The sequence below is a fragment of the Bombina bombina genome, chromosome 2, assembly GCF_027579735.1.
Source record: "Bombina bombina isolate aBomBom1 chromosome 2, aBomBom1.pri, whole genome shotgun sequence".
Classification (NCBI taxonomy): Eukaryota; Metazoa; Chordata; class Amphibia; order Anura; family Bombinatoridae; genus Bombina; species Bombina bombina.
Genome location: NC_069500.1, coordinates 791,386,187 through 791,402,462, shown reverse-complemented (window position 1 = coordinate 791,402,462; position 16,276 = coordinate 791,386,187).

Sequence of the window (16,276 nt, the reverse complement as noted above, 5' to 3'; positions counted from 1 at the left end):
GGTGAGGAGTCCATAGTTTGAGTGACAGCTGGAACTCCCAATCAAAGCTAACAATCTTTTAGGAAGACTCTGCGGTATGGAGAAGGGAGAGATTACCTTATAACAGAATCAGTAGTCCTTATTAAGGTTATCAGCAGTCTACCTTGCCGTTTCCTAAGTGATAGGAGAGGAGAGGTATGAAGGCAGGCAGGGCAAGCAAATAGCATACAGAAAGGATTGATAAATCTTCCAGATAGGAACTTCACAGATCTGTAGATAAAGGAAGAGACTTGTAGCTTGTTCCACATAGAAATGTGAATAACAGAAGCACTTAGGAGAAGAGGAAGGTCCCTTAAATAGGAAATAGTTGAAGGAGGAGGTTAGATGTATTTAAAGAGACAGAATGCAGCGTTATAAAATATTACAGTATCTCCCTTTCAAGGGCCACCTCGAGCAGGTGTTTCCTTTAGCTTTGAAGGATGTCTTGTATGAAAAGCTATAATAAGCCTAGGAGCATGAATGTAGAGGGAACCAAGGAGTTCTCGTCGAAACCATAGCCCTTCCAACGTATAAGATACTCCAACTTCCTACGTACTAATCTGGAATTGAGGCTAGAGTGCACCTCATACTCAATGTGATCATCATGTAGGACTGGAGAAGGAGGTTTCGGATGAAGGCCGGGAGAATTGTCCCTGCGGTAGGGTTTCAAGAGAGATAAATGGAAAGTTGAATGTATTTTGTAGGAACTTCAGTACGTTTCATTGGGTTCTGATTCAACACCTGCTGAATGGGAAAAGGTCCTAGGCATTGAGAAGCCAACTTCTTACAGGGAACCTTCAGCCGTAAATTCTTTGTTGCGAGCCAAACTAGATCTCCAATTTTATACTGAGGAGCAGGCGTGTGTCTCTTGTCATAGTAGAGTTTTTGAGTGAACTTAGCTTCAGTCAAGTGATTCTTTAGGAGAGATAACATATCCTTTATGTTCTTAACAAAATTGGAAGCTGCAGGAGATGAATTGGATACAGGTAGGAATAGGTAGGGCATTTGGGTGAAATCCATATGTTGCATAAAATGGAGAGGTTTTAGTGGAGGAACTGGTGGAGTTATTATAGGTGAATTCAGCCAACGGAAGTAGTTTGAACCAATCATCCTGAAGGTGTGAGGTGTAAGATCAGAGATATTGTTCCAGTATCTGATTAATTTTCTCAGTCAGGCCATTTGTTTGAGGATGATATACAGAAGATAATCTTGAATCGATCTAGAGTATTCAAAATAATTGTCTCTAAAATCTGGAGGTGAATTGTGTCCCCCTGTCACTTAGGATTGTGGTGGGTAAGCCATGTAATTTGACAATATGGACAACAAAAACTTCCGCAGTTTTGAGGGCAGAGGGTAGGTTCCTGAGTGGAATGAAGTGAGCTAGGTTGGTTAAGTGATCAACCACCACCAGAATAGTGATGTGTGAATGGGACATAGGAAGATCCACAATGAAAACCAAGGAAACAAATTCCCATGGGTTGTTAGGAATAGGTAGAGGTGAAAAGGTATCCAAAAGGTTTTTTGCGGTCGATATTGTTACGGGCACAATTCTGGCAAGCAATTTCATAATCATGAACAGTTTGAGCAATCTTAGGCCACCAGAAATACCTCTCTTAAGAAGGGAAAGGGTCATGGACATACCGGGGTAACTTGAAAAAGGGCCATCATGGAAATGTTGCAGTAGTTGTTGTCTTAAAGATAAAGGTATATATAAGCGATCCTGGTATAGGTATAAGCCGGTGGAAGTTTTTGTGAGAGATTCCGATGGTATCTGTGGATCTGAATCAAAGGCTTTCAGGATGTCTTGTTCTAGGTTAGTGGTTAATTTCACAATTTTGGAAGGAAGTACTATGGTTGCAATGTTGGAATTGAAAGAACATTTTTCATTGAGTCTGAAGAGTATATCTGCCTTTGCATTTTTTGATCCAGGCCTGTAGGTAATTATGAAATCGAACCTGTCTAGAAAAAGAGACCATCTGACCTGGCGGGAAGATGTTTTATTAGTCCTTAGGTACTCCAAGTTCTTGTGGTCAGTGTATATTACAAATGGAAACTTTGTTCCTTCCAAGAGATGACGCCAGGTTTCAAGTGCAGACTTAATGGCGAACAACTTCTTGGGGTCGATTTATGAAGCAGCGGATGCTTCTTCCGGCCCCACTCCGCTTCAGTTCCGCCTGAAGCGGAAGTTAAGAAGCTGCGGTCCTTAGATCCTAAGAATGATTGATGAATTGTCCAGATCGGAACTTCACAGATGTGTAGATAAAGGAAGAGCCTTGTAGCAATTAGGAGAAGGGGAGGGTCCCTTAAATAGGAAACAGTTGAAGGAGGAGGTTAGATGTATTTAAAGAGACAGACTACAGCGTTATGAAATATTACACTGTGCTGGGAAAATGATGGGGTAAATTATGCAGAAGTGGCCCCAACATCTCTAAGGGCACACTAAGTAGTATAGCTCTCTAATGCTATAACTAAAGAACACAGACTAATCGGGGATTAGAAGACACCAGCGGTTAAGGTTAAAGTAGCAAGTCGATATAAAAGTTAAAAAAAGTGTTTAATAAAAGCAAATCTGTTGCAATGCGACGCATTTCTCAGCCAATACAAGCTGGTTCCTAAGGCATATGCAAACACAAAGCTGTGCTTCTTATACACATGAACACTAATAGTTAATTGCTAAAACCTGTGTGGAGTGCCGGTTTTCCTACCTGCGGGTGTAAGTTAAGTAAGATCAATAATATATTGTGTTCTCTCTAACTATAAAATCATAAAAAAAAGTGAAATGGTTGGTGTTTTGGAGTAGTAGGTGAAAATATTAATTGAATATATTTATCAATAAAATGCGATCTTAAACTGTAGATATAATATAGAAGTATGTGAGTGGACAGAACAAAATAGAAATTCCCTTCACTTTTGTATTAGCCAATCCTAATTTATAACGGGCATTCCCAAAAGAGAGTGAGTCAATCAAAATAATATAAACAAAAGTGACATCACCAGAGCACATGGCGGCAACTTTTATTCATACAGGCTTCTCTTAGAATTCTCAAAAGTAGGATCATAAATTCAGCATGTGTGCATCTGACCCCATAGACTTAACAAAACATATGGTGATCAACATGCAGTTCTGAAGTTATCCGCTCCCTCGGTTATAAGTATGGTGAAATGAAAAATAGTAATAAATCTGAAGTTAAATGTGTAATTATGGGCAATGTGTTATGTGAAATTGAAAGTGAATGCTGGTTACGAACACTATTATGTAATGCAACGTATGTAAGTGCAAAATATTAGTGGATACGAAATGTTTATATTACAATAATAAATTATTGAAAAGCAAAAAAGGATGTGTAGGGGAATGTTTGGGGTGAAGGTGGAAAATTTGAGGTGTAACAAAATGATCTATTACGCAAACGAGAAAAAGAAGGGGCCAAAGAGGTATGTGGTAAGAATCATAATGTGATAATTAGCTTTTATAGGTAAGAATTATGTATTGTGTGTGAATGTAAGGTGATAGAAATGACCACCAAAAAAATTAAAATGATATATGTGAATAGACATATAGGTGGGATATATAAAAATACCACACTAACAATCTAAAAAAAATAACATGCAAAAAAACATAATTTATGTAAGAACTTACCTGATAAATTCATTTCTTTCATATTAGCAAGAGTCCATGAGCTAGTGACGTATGGGATATACATTCCTACCAGGAGGGGCAAAGTTTCCCAAACCTCAAAATGCCTATAAATACACCCCTCACCACACCCACAATTCAGTTTAACGAATAGCCAAGAAGTGGGGTGATAAAAAAGTGCGAAAGCATATAAAATAAGGAATTGGAATAATTGTGCTTTATACAAAAATCATAACCACCCCAAAAAAAGGGCGGGCCTCATGGACTCTTGCTAATATGAAAGAAATGAATTTATCAGGTAAGTTCTTACATAAATTATGTTTTCTTTCATGTAATTAGCAAGAGTCCATGAGCTAGTGACGTATGGGATAATGATTACCCAAGATGTGGATCTTTCCACGCAAGAGTCACTAGAGAGGGAGGGATAAAATAAAGACAGCCAATTCCTGCTGAAAATAATCCACACCCAAAATAAAGTTTAATGAAAAACATAAGCAGAAGATTCAAACTGAAACCGCTGCCTGAAGTACTTTTCTACCAAAAACTGCTTCAGAAGAAGAAAATACATCAAAATGGTAGAATTTAGTAAAAGTATGCAAAGAGGACCAAGTTGCTGCTTTGCAAATCTGATCAATCGAAGCTTCATTCCTAAACGCCCAGGAAGTAGAAACTGACCTAGTAGAATGAGCTGTAATCCTTTGAGGCGGAGTTTTACCCGACTCAACATAGGCAAGATGAATTAAAGATTTCAACCAAGATGCCAAAGAAATGGCAGAAGCTTTCTGGCCTTTTCTAGAACCAGAAAAGATAACAAATAAACTAGAAGTCTTTCGGAAAGACTTAGTAGCTTCAACATAATATTTCAAAGCTCTAACAACATCCAAAGAATGCAATGATTTCTCCTTAGAATTCTTAGAATTAGGACATAATGAAGGAACCACAATTTCTCTACTAATGTTGTTAGAATTCACAACTTTAGGTAAAAATTCAAAAGAAGTTCGCAACACTGCCTTATCCTGATGAAAAATCAGAAAAGGAGACTCACAAGAAAGAGCAGATAATTCAGAAACTCTTCTGGCAGAAGAGATTGCCAAAAGGAACAAAACTTTCCAAGAAAGTAATTTAATGTCCAATGAATGCATAGGTTCAAACGGAGGAGCTTGAAGAGCCCCCAGAACCAAATTCAAACTCCAAGGAGGAGAAATTGACTTAATGACAGGTTTTATACGAACCAAAGCTTGTACAAAACAATGAATATCAGGAAGATTAGCAATCTTTCTGTGAAAAAGAACAGAAAGAGCAGAGATTTGTCCTTTCAAAGAACTTGCGGATAAACCTTTATCTAAACCATCCTGAAGAAACTGTAAAATTCTCGGAATTCTAAAAGAATGCCAAGAAAAATGATGAGAAAGACACCAAGAAATATAAGTCTTCCAGACTCTATAATATATCTCTCTGGATACAGATTTATGAGCCTGTAACATAGTATTAATCACAGAGTCAGAGAAACCTCTTTGACCAAGAATCAAGCGTTCAATCTCCATACCTTTAAATTTAAGGATTTGAGATCCTGATGGAAAAAAGGACCTTGCGACAGAAGGTCTGGTCGTAGCGGAAGAGTCCACGGATGGCAAGAGGCCATCCGGACAAGTTCGCATACCAAAACCTGTGAGGCCATGCCGGAGCTACCAGCAGAACAAACGAGCATTCCTTCAGAATCTTGGAGATTACTCTTGGAAGAAGAACTAGAGGCGGAAAGATATAAGCAGGATGATACTTCCAAGGAAGTGATAATGCATCCACTGCTTCCGCCTGAGGATCCCGGGATCTGGACAGATACCTGGGAAGTTTCTTGTTTAGATGAGACGCCATCAGATCTATTTCTGGAAGCTCCCACATTTGAACAATCTGAAGAAATACCTCTGGGTGAAGAGACCATTCGCTCGGATGCAACGTTTGGCGACTGAGATAATCCGCTTCCCGATTGTCTATACCTGGGATATGAACCGCAGAGATTAGACAGGAGCTGGATTCCGCCCAAACCAGAATTCGAGATACTTATTTCATAGCCAGAGGACTGTGAGTCCCTCCTTGATGATTGATGTATGCCACAGTAGTGACATTGTCTGTCTGAAAACAAATGAACGATTCTCTCTTCAGAAGAGGCCAAGACTGAAGAGCTCTGAAAATTGCACGGAGTTCCAAAATATTGATCGGTAATCTCACCTCCTGAGATTCCCAAACTCCTTGTGCCGTCAGAGATCCCCACACAGCTCCCCAACCTGTGAGACTTGCATCTGTTGAAATTACAGTCCAGGTCGGAAGCACAAAAGAAGCCCCCTGAATTAAACGATGGTGATCTGTCCACCACGTTAGAGAGTGTCGTACAATCGGTTTTAAAGATATTAATTGAGATATCTTTGTGTAATCCTTGCACCATTGATTCAGCATACAGAGCTGAAGAGGTCGCATGTGAAAACGAGCAAAGGGGATCGCGTCCGATGCAGCAGTCATAAGACCTAGAATTTCCATGCATAAGGCTACCGAAGGGAATGATTGTGACTGAAGGTTTCGACAAGCTGAAATCAATTTTAAACGTCTCTTGTCTGTTAAAGACAGAGTCATGGACACTGAATCTATCTGGAAACCCAGAAAGGTTACCCTTGTCTGAGGAATCAATTAACTTTTTGGTGAATTGATCCTCCAACCATGATCTTGAAGAAACAACACAAGTCGATTCGTATGAGATTCTGCTAAATGTAAAGACTGAGCAAGTACCAAGATATCGTCCAAATAAGGAAATACCACAATACCCTGTTCTCTGATTACAGACAGAAGGGCACCGAGAACCTTTGTAAAAATTCTTGGAGCTGTAGCTAGGCCAAACGGCAGAGCCACAAACTGGTAATGCTTGTCCAGAAAAGAGAATCTCAGGAACTGATAATGATCTGGATGAATTGGAATATGCAGATATGCATCCTGTAAATCTATTGTGGACATAAAATGCCCTTGCTGAACAAAAGGCAAGATAGTCCTTACAGTTACCATTTTGAACGTTGGTATCCTTACATAACGATTCAATATTTTTAGATCCAGAACTGGTCTGAAGGAATTCTCCTTCTTTGGTACAATGAAGAGATTTGAATAAAACCCCATCCCCTGTTCCAGAACTGGAACTGGCATAATTACTCCAGCCAACTCTAGATCTGAAACACAATTCAGAAATGCTTGAGCTTTCACTGGATTTACTGGGACACGGGAAAGAAAAAATCTCTTTGCAGGAGGTCTCATCTTGAAACCAATTCTGTACCCTTCTGAAACAATGTTCTGAATCCAAAGATTGTGAACAGAATTGATCCAAATTTCTTTGAAAAAACGTAACCTGCCCCCTACCAGCTGAGCTGGAATGAGGGCCGCACCTTCATGTGGACTTAGAAGCAGGCTTTGCCTTTCTAGAAGGCTTGGATTTATTCCAGACTGGAGATGGTTTCCAAACTGAAACTGCTCCTGAGGATGAAGGATCAGGCTTTTGTTCTTTGTTGAAACGAAAGGAACGAAAACGATTATTAGCCCTGTTTTTACCCTTAGATTTTTTATCCTGTGGTAAAAAAGTTCCTTTCCCACCAGTAACAGTTGAGATAATGGAATCCAACTGAGAACCAAATAATTTGTTACCCTGGAAAGAAATGGAAAGTAGAGTTGATTTAGAAGCCATATCAGCATTCCAAGTTTTAAGCCATAAAGCTCTTCTAGCTAAAATAGCTAGAGACATAAACCTGACATCAACTCTGATAATATCAAAAATGGCATCACAGATAAAATTATTAGCATGCTGAAGAAGAATAATAATATTATGAGAATCATGATCTGTTACTTGTTGCGCTAAAGTCTCCAACCAAAAAGTTGAAGCTGCAGTAACATCAGCCAAAGATATAGCAGGTCTAAGAAGATTACCTGAACACAGATAAGCTTTTCTTAGAAAGGATTCAATTTTCCTATCTAAAGGATCTTTAAACGAAGTACCATCTGACGTAGGAATAGTAGTACGTTTAGCAAGGATAGAAATAGCCCCATCGACTTTAAGGATTTTGTCCCAAAATTCTAATCTGTCAGACGACACAGGATATAATTGCTTAAAACGTTTAGAAGGAGTAAATGAATTACCCAATTTATCCCATTCTCTGGAAATTACTTCAGAAATAGCATTAGGAACAGGAAAAACTTCTGGAATAACCACAGGAGATTTAAATACCTTATCTAAACGTTTAGAATTAGTATCAAGAGGACCAGAATCCTCTATTTCTAAAGCAATTAGTACTTCTTTAAGTAAAGAACGAATAAATTCCATTTTAAATAAATATGAAGATTTATCAGCATCAATCTCTGAGACAGAATCCTCTGAACCAGAAGAGTCATCAGAATCAGAATGATGATGTTCATTTAAAAATTCATCTGTAGAGAGAGAAGTTTTAAAAGATTTTTTATGTTTACTAGAAGGAGAAATAACAGACATAGCCTTCTTGATGGATTCAGAAACAAAATCTCTTATGTTATCAGGAACATTCTGCACCTTAGATGTTGAGGGAACTGCAACAGGCAATGGTACATTACTAAAGGAAATATCTGCTTTAACAAGTTTGTCATGACAATTAATACAAACAACAGCCGGAGGAATAGCTACCAAAAGTTTACAGCAGATACACTTAGCTTTGGTAGTTCCAGCACTAGACAGCGATTTTCCTGAAGTATCTTCTGACTCAGATGCAACGTGAGACATCTTGCAATATGTAAGAGAAAAAACAACATATAAAGCAAAATTGATCAAATTCCTTAAATGACAGTTTCAGGAATGGGAAAAAATGCCAATAAACAAGCTTCTAGTAACCAGAAGCAAAGAAAAAATGAGACTGAAATAATGTGGAGACAAAAGCGACGCCCATATTTTTTGGCGCCAAATAATACGCCCACATTATTTGGCGCCTAAATGCTTTTTGGCGCCAAAAATGACGCCACATCCGGAACGCAGACATCTTTGGCGCAAAAGGACGTCAAAAAATGACGCAACTTCCGGCGACACGTATGACGCCGGAAACAGAAAAGATTTTTTGCGCCAAAAAAGTCAGCGCCAAGAATGACGCAATAAAATGAAGCATTTTCAGCCCCCGCGAGCCTAACAGCCCACAGGGAAAAAAAGTCAAATTTTTAAGGTAAGAAAAAATGATTGATTCAAATGCATTATCCCAAATATGAAACTGACTGTCTGAAAATAAGGAATGTTGAACATTCTGAGTCAAGGCAAATAAATGTTTGAATACATATATTTAGAACTTTATAAATAAAGTGCCCAACCATAGCTTAGAGTGTCACAGAAAATAAGATTTACTTACCCCAGGACACTCATCTACATGTTTGTAGAAAGCCAAACCAGTACTGAAACGAAAATCAGCAGAGGTAATGGTATATAAATAAGAGTATATCGTCGATCTGAAAAGGGAGGTAAGAGATGAATCTCTACGTTCGATAACAGAGAACCTATGAAATAGACCCCGTAGAAGGAGATCACTGTATTCAAATAGGCAATACTCTCCTCACATCCCTCTGACATTCACTGCACGCTGAGAGGAAAACCGGGCTCCAACTTTCTGCGGAGCGCATATCAACGTAGAATCTAGCACAAACTTACTTCACCACCTCCATAGGAGGCAAAGTTTGTAAAACTGAATTGTGGGTGTGGTGAGGGGTGTATTTATAGGCATTTTGAGGTTTGGGAAACTTTGCCCCTCCTGGTAGGAATGTATATCCCATACGTCACTAGCTCATGGACTCTTGCTAATTACATGAAAGAAATAAGAAATGAGAAAATGAAATAAATCAGTGAAAATAAGCCAAAACTACACATTAATTTAAACCCTCAGGAAGCAGAGAGCGCATCTTGTATATCCAATATGTTTCTCTGTGTCTGAGTAAAATATATAGTTTATGTGCAGATCAGGAGATCTGCTCAAGAGGTATCACAGTAAGAGTTTTTGAATCACCATCATGTTTATGGATGGAATGTGGGGGTACACTGTGTTTCATTAATTTATTTTTGATATTATATGTTGATGTTCTCCCCATCGTCTCTTCATCATGTGGCACCTGCGCCCAACGTATTGCATCCCCCATAAACATTGGATCAAATACATCACAAAAGTAGAGTTACATGTCATATGACTTGTAATTTTATAATGTAAATGTAATGGTGAATTTGAAGGAGTTGATTCCATTCTTAAAAGATTTACACATATTGCACCATGGGTTGTTGCATCTAAAACCCCCAATTCTGATTATATTATTGGTCAAAAAATTTGAATTTTTTGTAACCAATTTTGAACTATTGACAAATTTGTCTCTTACAATTTTACTGGGTGCTTATTTTTAGTGTAGGTGCTCTTAAAAACAAACAAAACAAAAAACAATCTTTGGTCTAGAGCAGTGCTTTCCAAACTGTGTGTCGGGACACACTAGTGTGTCGGCAGCAGTGTGTAGGTGTGTCCCTGCTTCAGCACAATTTTTTTTAAATTTAAATTATTTTTTTTAAATTGTTTTTTGGTTTCTGACTTTCCACCTACCTGCTACGCATATCACATGGTTGACACGTGAGTGATACCTAGTGGGTCACAGATCATCTTAACCAATTGGCACAGCTCAGTGGGAACTGAAACTATTACCATTGGCAGATTTGGCGGCAGATTGACTCCTGACTGCACGTGTAGTCTCCTTAATTGGCTCGTGACTGCAAGTGTAGCTAGTGAGTGTGACAGCAGTGTGTTTGCAGCGCGGGCAGTAGTCAGTCGGACTCACAGAGCTCTGAGGGTGGCAGCTTAAACGCTGAGCTGAAGTCAGAAGTCAGTGCGATTTCTTTGCAACTAGCTCTCAGTAGTGCATTGCTGCTCCTGCCCTTGATATATGGATAGGAAGTGGAAGCTTTAAAATGCTTGATGATGAAATGTGAGTGTCTTTATCTAATATTACACCAAATATTCCGAAACTGTGTTCATCTCATCAACCTCATACATCCCATTAAAATAGTAAGTAGCTATTGGTGTTATTAAACATGTTTTTTAATTCTTACACATACATTCTGTTACTTGTAAATACATTTTGTTATTATATAATTTATGTATGTGTCCGTATCTCTTAGTTTAACCTCCTGTTTGCTAGAACAACTGAATTACTGTGTCGCAAAATGAGGTAGGTCTACAAAGTGTGTCACCAACATGAAAAGTTTGGAAAGCTCTGGTCTAGAGCCTATACTTTCTTTTAAATTGGCCAATGTTTGGAAATCATTTTTTTAAATTTCTCAAAAATGACTATTGTATCCTGTGATAAATATGGAACCATTAAAAATGAAATTAGTTTTTATTCTTATTTCTTATCATAGAATTTGGTTTAAAAAAAAATTGTCATTACGGTTTTCTTTGCTTGCTTTCTCATAACTACATTGGACTAATTCTATTGGGTTACCTTTCTCAAGGAATATTTCTTTGAGAGTCAAAGCTTGTGTGTCAAAATCTTCCATAGTGGTACAATTTCTCTGTATACATCTAAACTTTCCATAGGGTACCTTTAAACCAAGGTAATGATTACGATCAGTGTAAAGAAACTATTACAGCCACGTTTTTTGACATGAGTTTTAGATGTAATATGCCCTTCATTAGACATATTCAGTTCCAAGATCTAAAAATTCTATGTTGGTCTTTTGGATGTTACTAGTAAAAGTCAGACCAGAATCATTGAGGTATAAATAATTGGCAAAACCAGTAGCCGATTCTTCTGTACCTTTATATATGAACAGTAGGTAGTCTATATAGCGGCCATTCAACCCCAAATCCACCCCATGCATAGATCCATACACATGGGTTACTTCAAAATATCTCATGTGTAGGTTCACAAAATTTGGGGCAAATCTGGTGACCATGGCCGTCCCTCTGGTTTGTAAATAAAATAGATTTTGAAACTGGAAAGAATTGTGGGTCAATATAAAGGTGATCAGTTTCATAATATAGTTTGGTTGTTTGGAAGGCATAAATTGATCCTGTTGGACAACAGTTTGAACAGCTAGTATTCCTAAATAATGGGGGGATGTTGGAATAGAAGGATCCCACATCACAGCTAATCCAGCAATAATCTTCAGATACTCGAGAATTGACCAATTTGGTTAAAAGGTCGATGGAATCCTAAATGTAAGATGACACCACAAATTTCACAAAAAAATCTATATAAGCAGACAAAGAATCCGTAAGGATTCCTATACCTGCTATAATGGGATGCCCAGGTGCTCATGAAACATCTTTGATGCAAATGGTAATAGAAAGTCACACATGGGGTTCTAGGAAATAGGAATTATTTTTACTTCATTCAAACCTTTCTGCAAAAGGACTTCCAATTGTTTGGAAAATTAAATCGTAAGATCACCTGATATTATTTGGCAATAGCCTTTGTCGTTAAGGATACGGTCTGCTTTTAAAATATAATCTTGAATGTCTTGAAAGACAATCCTTCCCCTTTGTCAGTGAGTGCAGTGCTTGATGCTCATTAATGTTTAAGTTATTTCTGTACTTGAGTTTTTTGGGGAGGGATTCAAAGTTCTTCAGAATCAGTGTTTGAAGTCCTCTAAATCCAAAAATTCTTATATAGATAATTTTTAAATTGGATTTGGGTTTAAATAATGCATGTAAATAGTCATCAAAAAGTTAATCAGCCAAAGTATCTGGGTTATAAATAAATAGACCATCCCTTACTCTGCTATCCATCTCTTTGGTCAGGATGGGCTTATTGTTGGTGTTCTTGATGTTTTTCATAGTCTTCTAGTAAAAATTATTTAGATCTACAAACAGATCAAAAACTTTGGGTGTATTTGAAGGACTGAAAGACAGATCCCTACCTAAAACTAATATCATCATTAGTTAATAGAGAAATTAAAGATACTTTTTTCCCACAATAACAGTTTCTTTTTCATTGTTAATGACTTCCCTTGGCTGCCACGCTTGTATATGCTCTTCATTGTTGGTCGATGACCCCATGCCTGCCATGCCAATCGCTGGATTGATAGTGGAGGCCCACCGCTAAAAAAACAGAAACTGATTGATGGTCAGTGCGTGAAGTGGAAGGTGTGGGGTTCTTAATGCTCTAACAACATACAAATTATGTAAAGATCTTTTTGAAGCATTCGTAGGATCAGGACAGAAAGAAGGAACAACAATTTCTCTGCTAATGTTGGAAGAAGAAACAACCTAAGGCAAAAATTAAAAAGTAGTCCATAAAACTGCCAAAAGGAATAAAACCATCCAAAAAAGTGTCATGATCCGATCATTGCTGTGTCACCGTGGCTCCTGGATCTCTCTCTCTTCATTTTCGCCGCATCACGTTGCCTAGTAATATGACGTGGCCTTCCTGTGTCATGTCCCTTAAGTCGTCACTGCCCTTTAAATCTCCAGCAGGACTTCTCTCTGGTGCCCATTTGTTGGATATTGCTTCCTGGCTTGAATTCTGACCGTGAGTGCCATATCTGTAAAACCTGCTTAAAAGGACATTGACCATTGCTTTGCCTGACCACCCTGCTGCCGAATCCTTAAACTTGCTTAAAGAGACATTGACCACTCTGTTGCCGAATCCTTAAACCTGCTTAAAGGGACATCGACCATTGATTTGCCTGACCACTTTGTTGCCGAATCCTTAAACCTGCTTAAAAGGACATCAACCATTGCTTTGCCTGACCACTCTGTTGCCGAATCCTTAAACCTGCTTAAAAGGACATTGACCATTGCTTTGCCTGACCACTCTAACGGATCATCCTCTGCCTGCTTTAAAGTGATACTGATCTCTGCTTTGCCTGACCACTCTAACAGAATATCCGCAGCCTGCTTTTTAGTTTCAGAACATTGTACTCCTACTTCTCATCAAGTACATGTTCCCGTGGCCCTGCATCATCTATGAGTACACAGTTTTTTTTCCTGCATACTTTTTTTTCTTTCCTGAGTGGGTCACATCCTTGCTTTCTCTCAGTGTGCTATCGTGTGTGTCAATTATCACTCTAGCAGTTGGGCCTAATCCTGGACTGACTCTATACAGCTGACAGAAAGCAGCTTAATATCCACCTTAGGCATAGGTTCAAAAGGAGAAGCATGTAAAACACCAGGTTAAGATTCAATGGACAAGAAATTGGCTTGATCACAGGTTTAAAATGGGCCAAAGCCTGAACAAAACTAGGAATATCAGGAAAATGAGCAATTTTCCTATGAAATAAAAATGAAATAGCAGAAATCTACCCGTTTACAGAACTGGCAGATAGGCCCTTATCCAGACCATCCTGTAAGAACTGCAAAATCCTAGCAATTCTAAAAGAATGCCAGGAAAAACCATGATCTATACACCAAGAAATAAAGGCCTTACATAACCTTATGATAAATCTTCCTAGTTACAGTCTTACAAGCCTAGTAAGGTTTCAATTAATCTGAATTAGAGAAACCTCTATGTCTAAGAACTAACCATTCAATTTCCATGCCACTAAGTTCAGAGACCTGAGCTCCAGCTGGAAAATACTGACCTACATACAGAAAGTCTGACCGCAGAGGAAGAGGCCAAGGAGGACAGCTGAACATCTGAACTAGATCTCATACCAAATCCTTTGAGGTCAAGTTGGGGCAATCAGGTTTATTGAAGATTTATCTAGGCTTATCTTGGAAATCACTCTGGGAAGAAGTACCAGAGAAGGAAACAAATAAGGAAGCTGAAATGACCAAGGAGCTACTAGAGCAGACATCCTCAAACTTGGCCCTCCAGGGGTTTTGGAACTACATTTGCCATGATGCTCAACAAGCAGATCAGCTGGCTGAGCATCATGGGAAATATAGTTCCAAAACCCCTGGAGGGCCAAGTTTGAGGATGTCTGAACTAGAGCATCCACAAACTATGCTTGAGGGTCCCTGGGCTTTGCAAAGTACCTGGGAAGTTTGTTGTTCAAATGAAAAGCCATCAGATCTATCTCTGGGAGACCCCAAAAATTCACAATCAGATTGGACAAAACCTGGTGAAGAGATTGATGACTGAGGGAGTCCCAATTGTTCACTCCTGGAATATGAATCACAGAGGCTAGACAGGAATTTATTTCTGCCCATGAAAGAATTTGAGACATTTCCCTCATGGCTAGGGAACTGTGAGTTCCCCCTGATGGTTGACATAAGCCACTCCTGTGTGACATTATCTGTTTGGAATCAGAGATGAGACTCCCTTTTCAACAGAGGCCAAGCCTGGAGAGCCCTGAAAATAGCACAGAGATCTAGAACATTTATTTGCAACCTCACCTCCCAAGGATTACAAACTACCTGTTCTCTCAGAGACCCCAAACAGCTCCCCAACCTGAATGACTTGCATCTATAGTGATCACAGTCCAGCTAGGACAAGTAAAAGAAGCCCCCTGAATAATTAACTGATGATCCAGCCACCAAGTCACAGACTGACTTTTACAGGGAATCCAGAAAAATATTCTGAGATAGCTGAGTTTGATCCCTGCACCACTTATTAAGCATACAAAGCTGAAGAGGCCTCATGTGAAAACAAGCAAATGGAATTGCATCTGAAGCTGCAATCATGAGACCCAGAACTTCCATACAAAGAGCAATAGAGGGAAGAGAGAGAGAAACTGAAGGTTCAGACAAGCTGACACCAATTTTAGCCTTCTCTATGACTCATCGAGACTGAATCTATTTGAAATCCCCCCAAAAAGTTGCCTTTGTTTGAGGAACCAAAGAACAATTTGGAAAATTGATCCTCCAACCGTGAAGAAATAACAGGCTGTTGGTATGAGATTCTGCTAAAGGTAAAGATAGAGCTTAAACCAAGATATCATCCAGGTAAGAAAACACTAATACCTTAAGATCTGATCACAGACAATAGGACACCCAGAACTTTTGTTAATATTCTTAGAGCTGTAGTGAGACCAAATGATAGAGCAAAATACTAAAAATGCTTGTCTAGAAAGGCAAAACTCAGAAACTGGTAATGTTCCCTGTGTATTGGAACATGAAGATAAGATTCCTTTATATCTATTGTGGACATAAACTGATCTTGCTGAACAAAAGGCAGAATAGTATGAATAGTTTTCATTTTGAAAGTAGGAATTCTTACAAACTTGTTCAGAGCTTTCAGATCTTCTTTTTTTTGGAACAATGAAGAGATTTGAATAAAATCCCATCCCCTGTTCCTGCAAACAAACTGGTATAATCACTCCCATAGTTTCCAGATCTGAAACTGACTGGAAAAAAGGCTTGAGCCTTTAAAGGGATTCTTTTGAACATTGGACAGAAAAAAGCCTTCCTTTGGGAGGCCTTGTTCTGAAACCAACGTGATAATCCTGGGAGGCTAAATTCAGAACCCAGGGATCTGGAACAGGCTGAAACCATGCTTCCTGAAAAAAGCATAACTTGCCCCCAACCAAAACATCTGGATCGGGGGCCGTGCCTTCATGCTGATCTGGTAGTAGGGATAGATTTCTTAGCCTGCTTTGACTTGTTCCAGTTAGAACTAGGTCTCCAGACTGGGCCCGAGGTGCGTTGCTTCTGAGCAGAGGAGTCAACCTTTTGT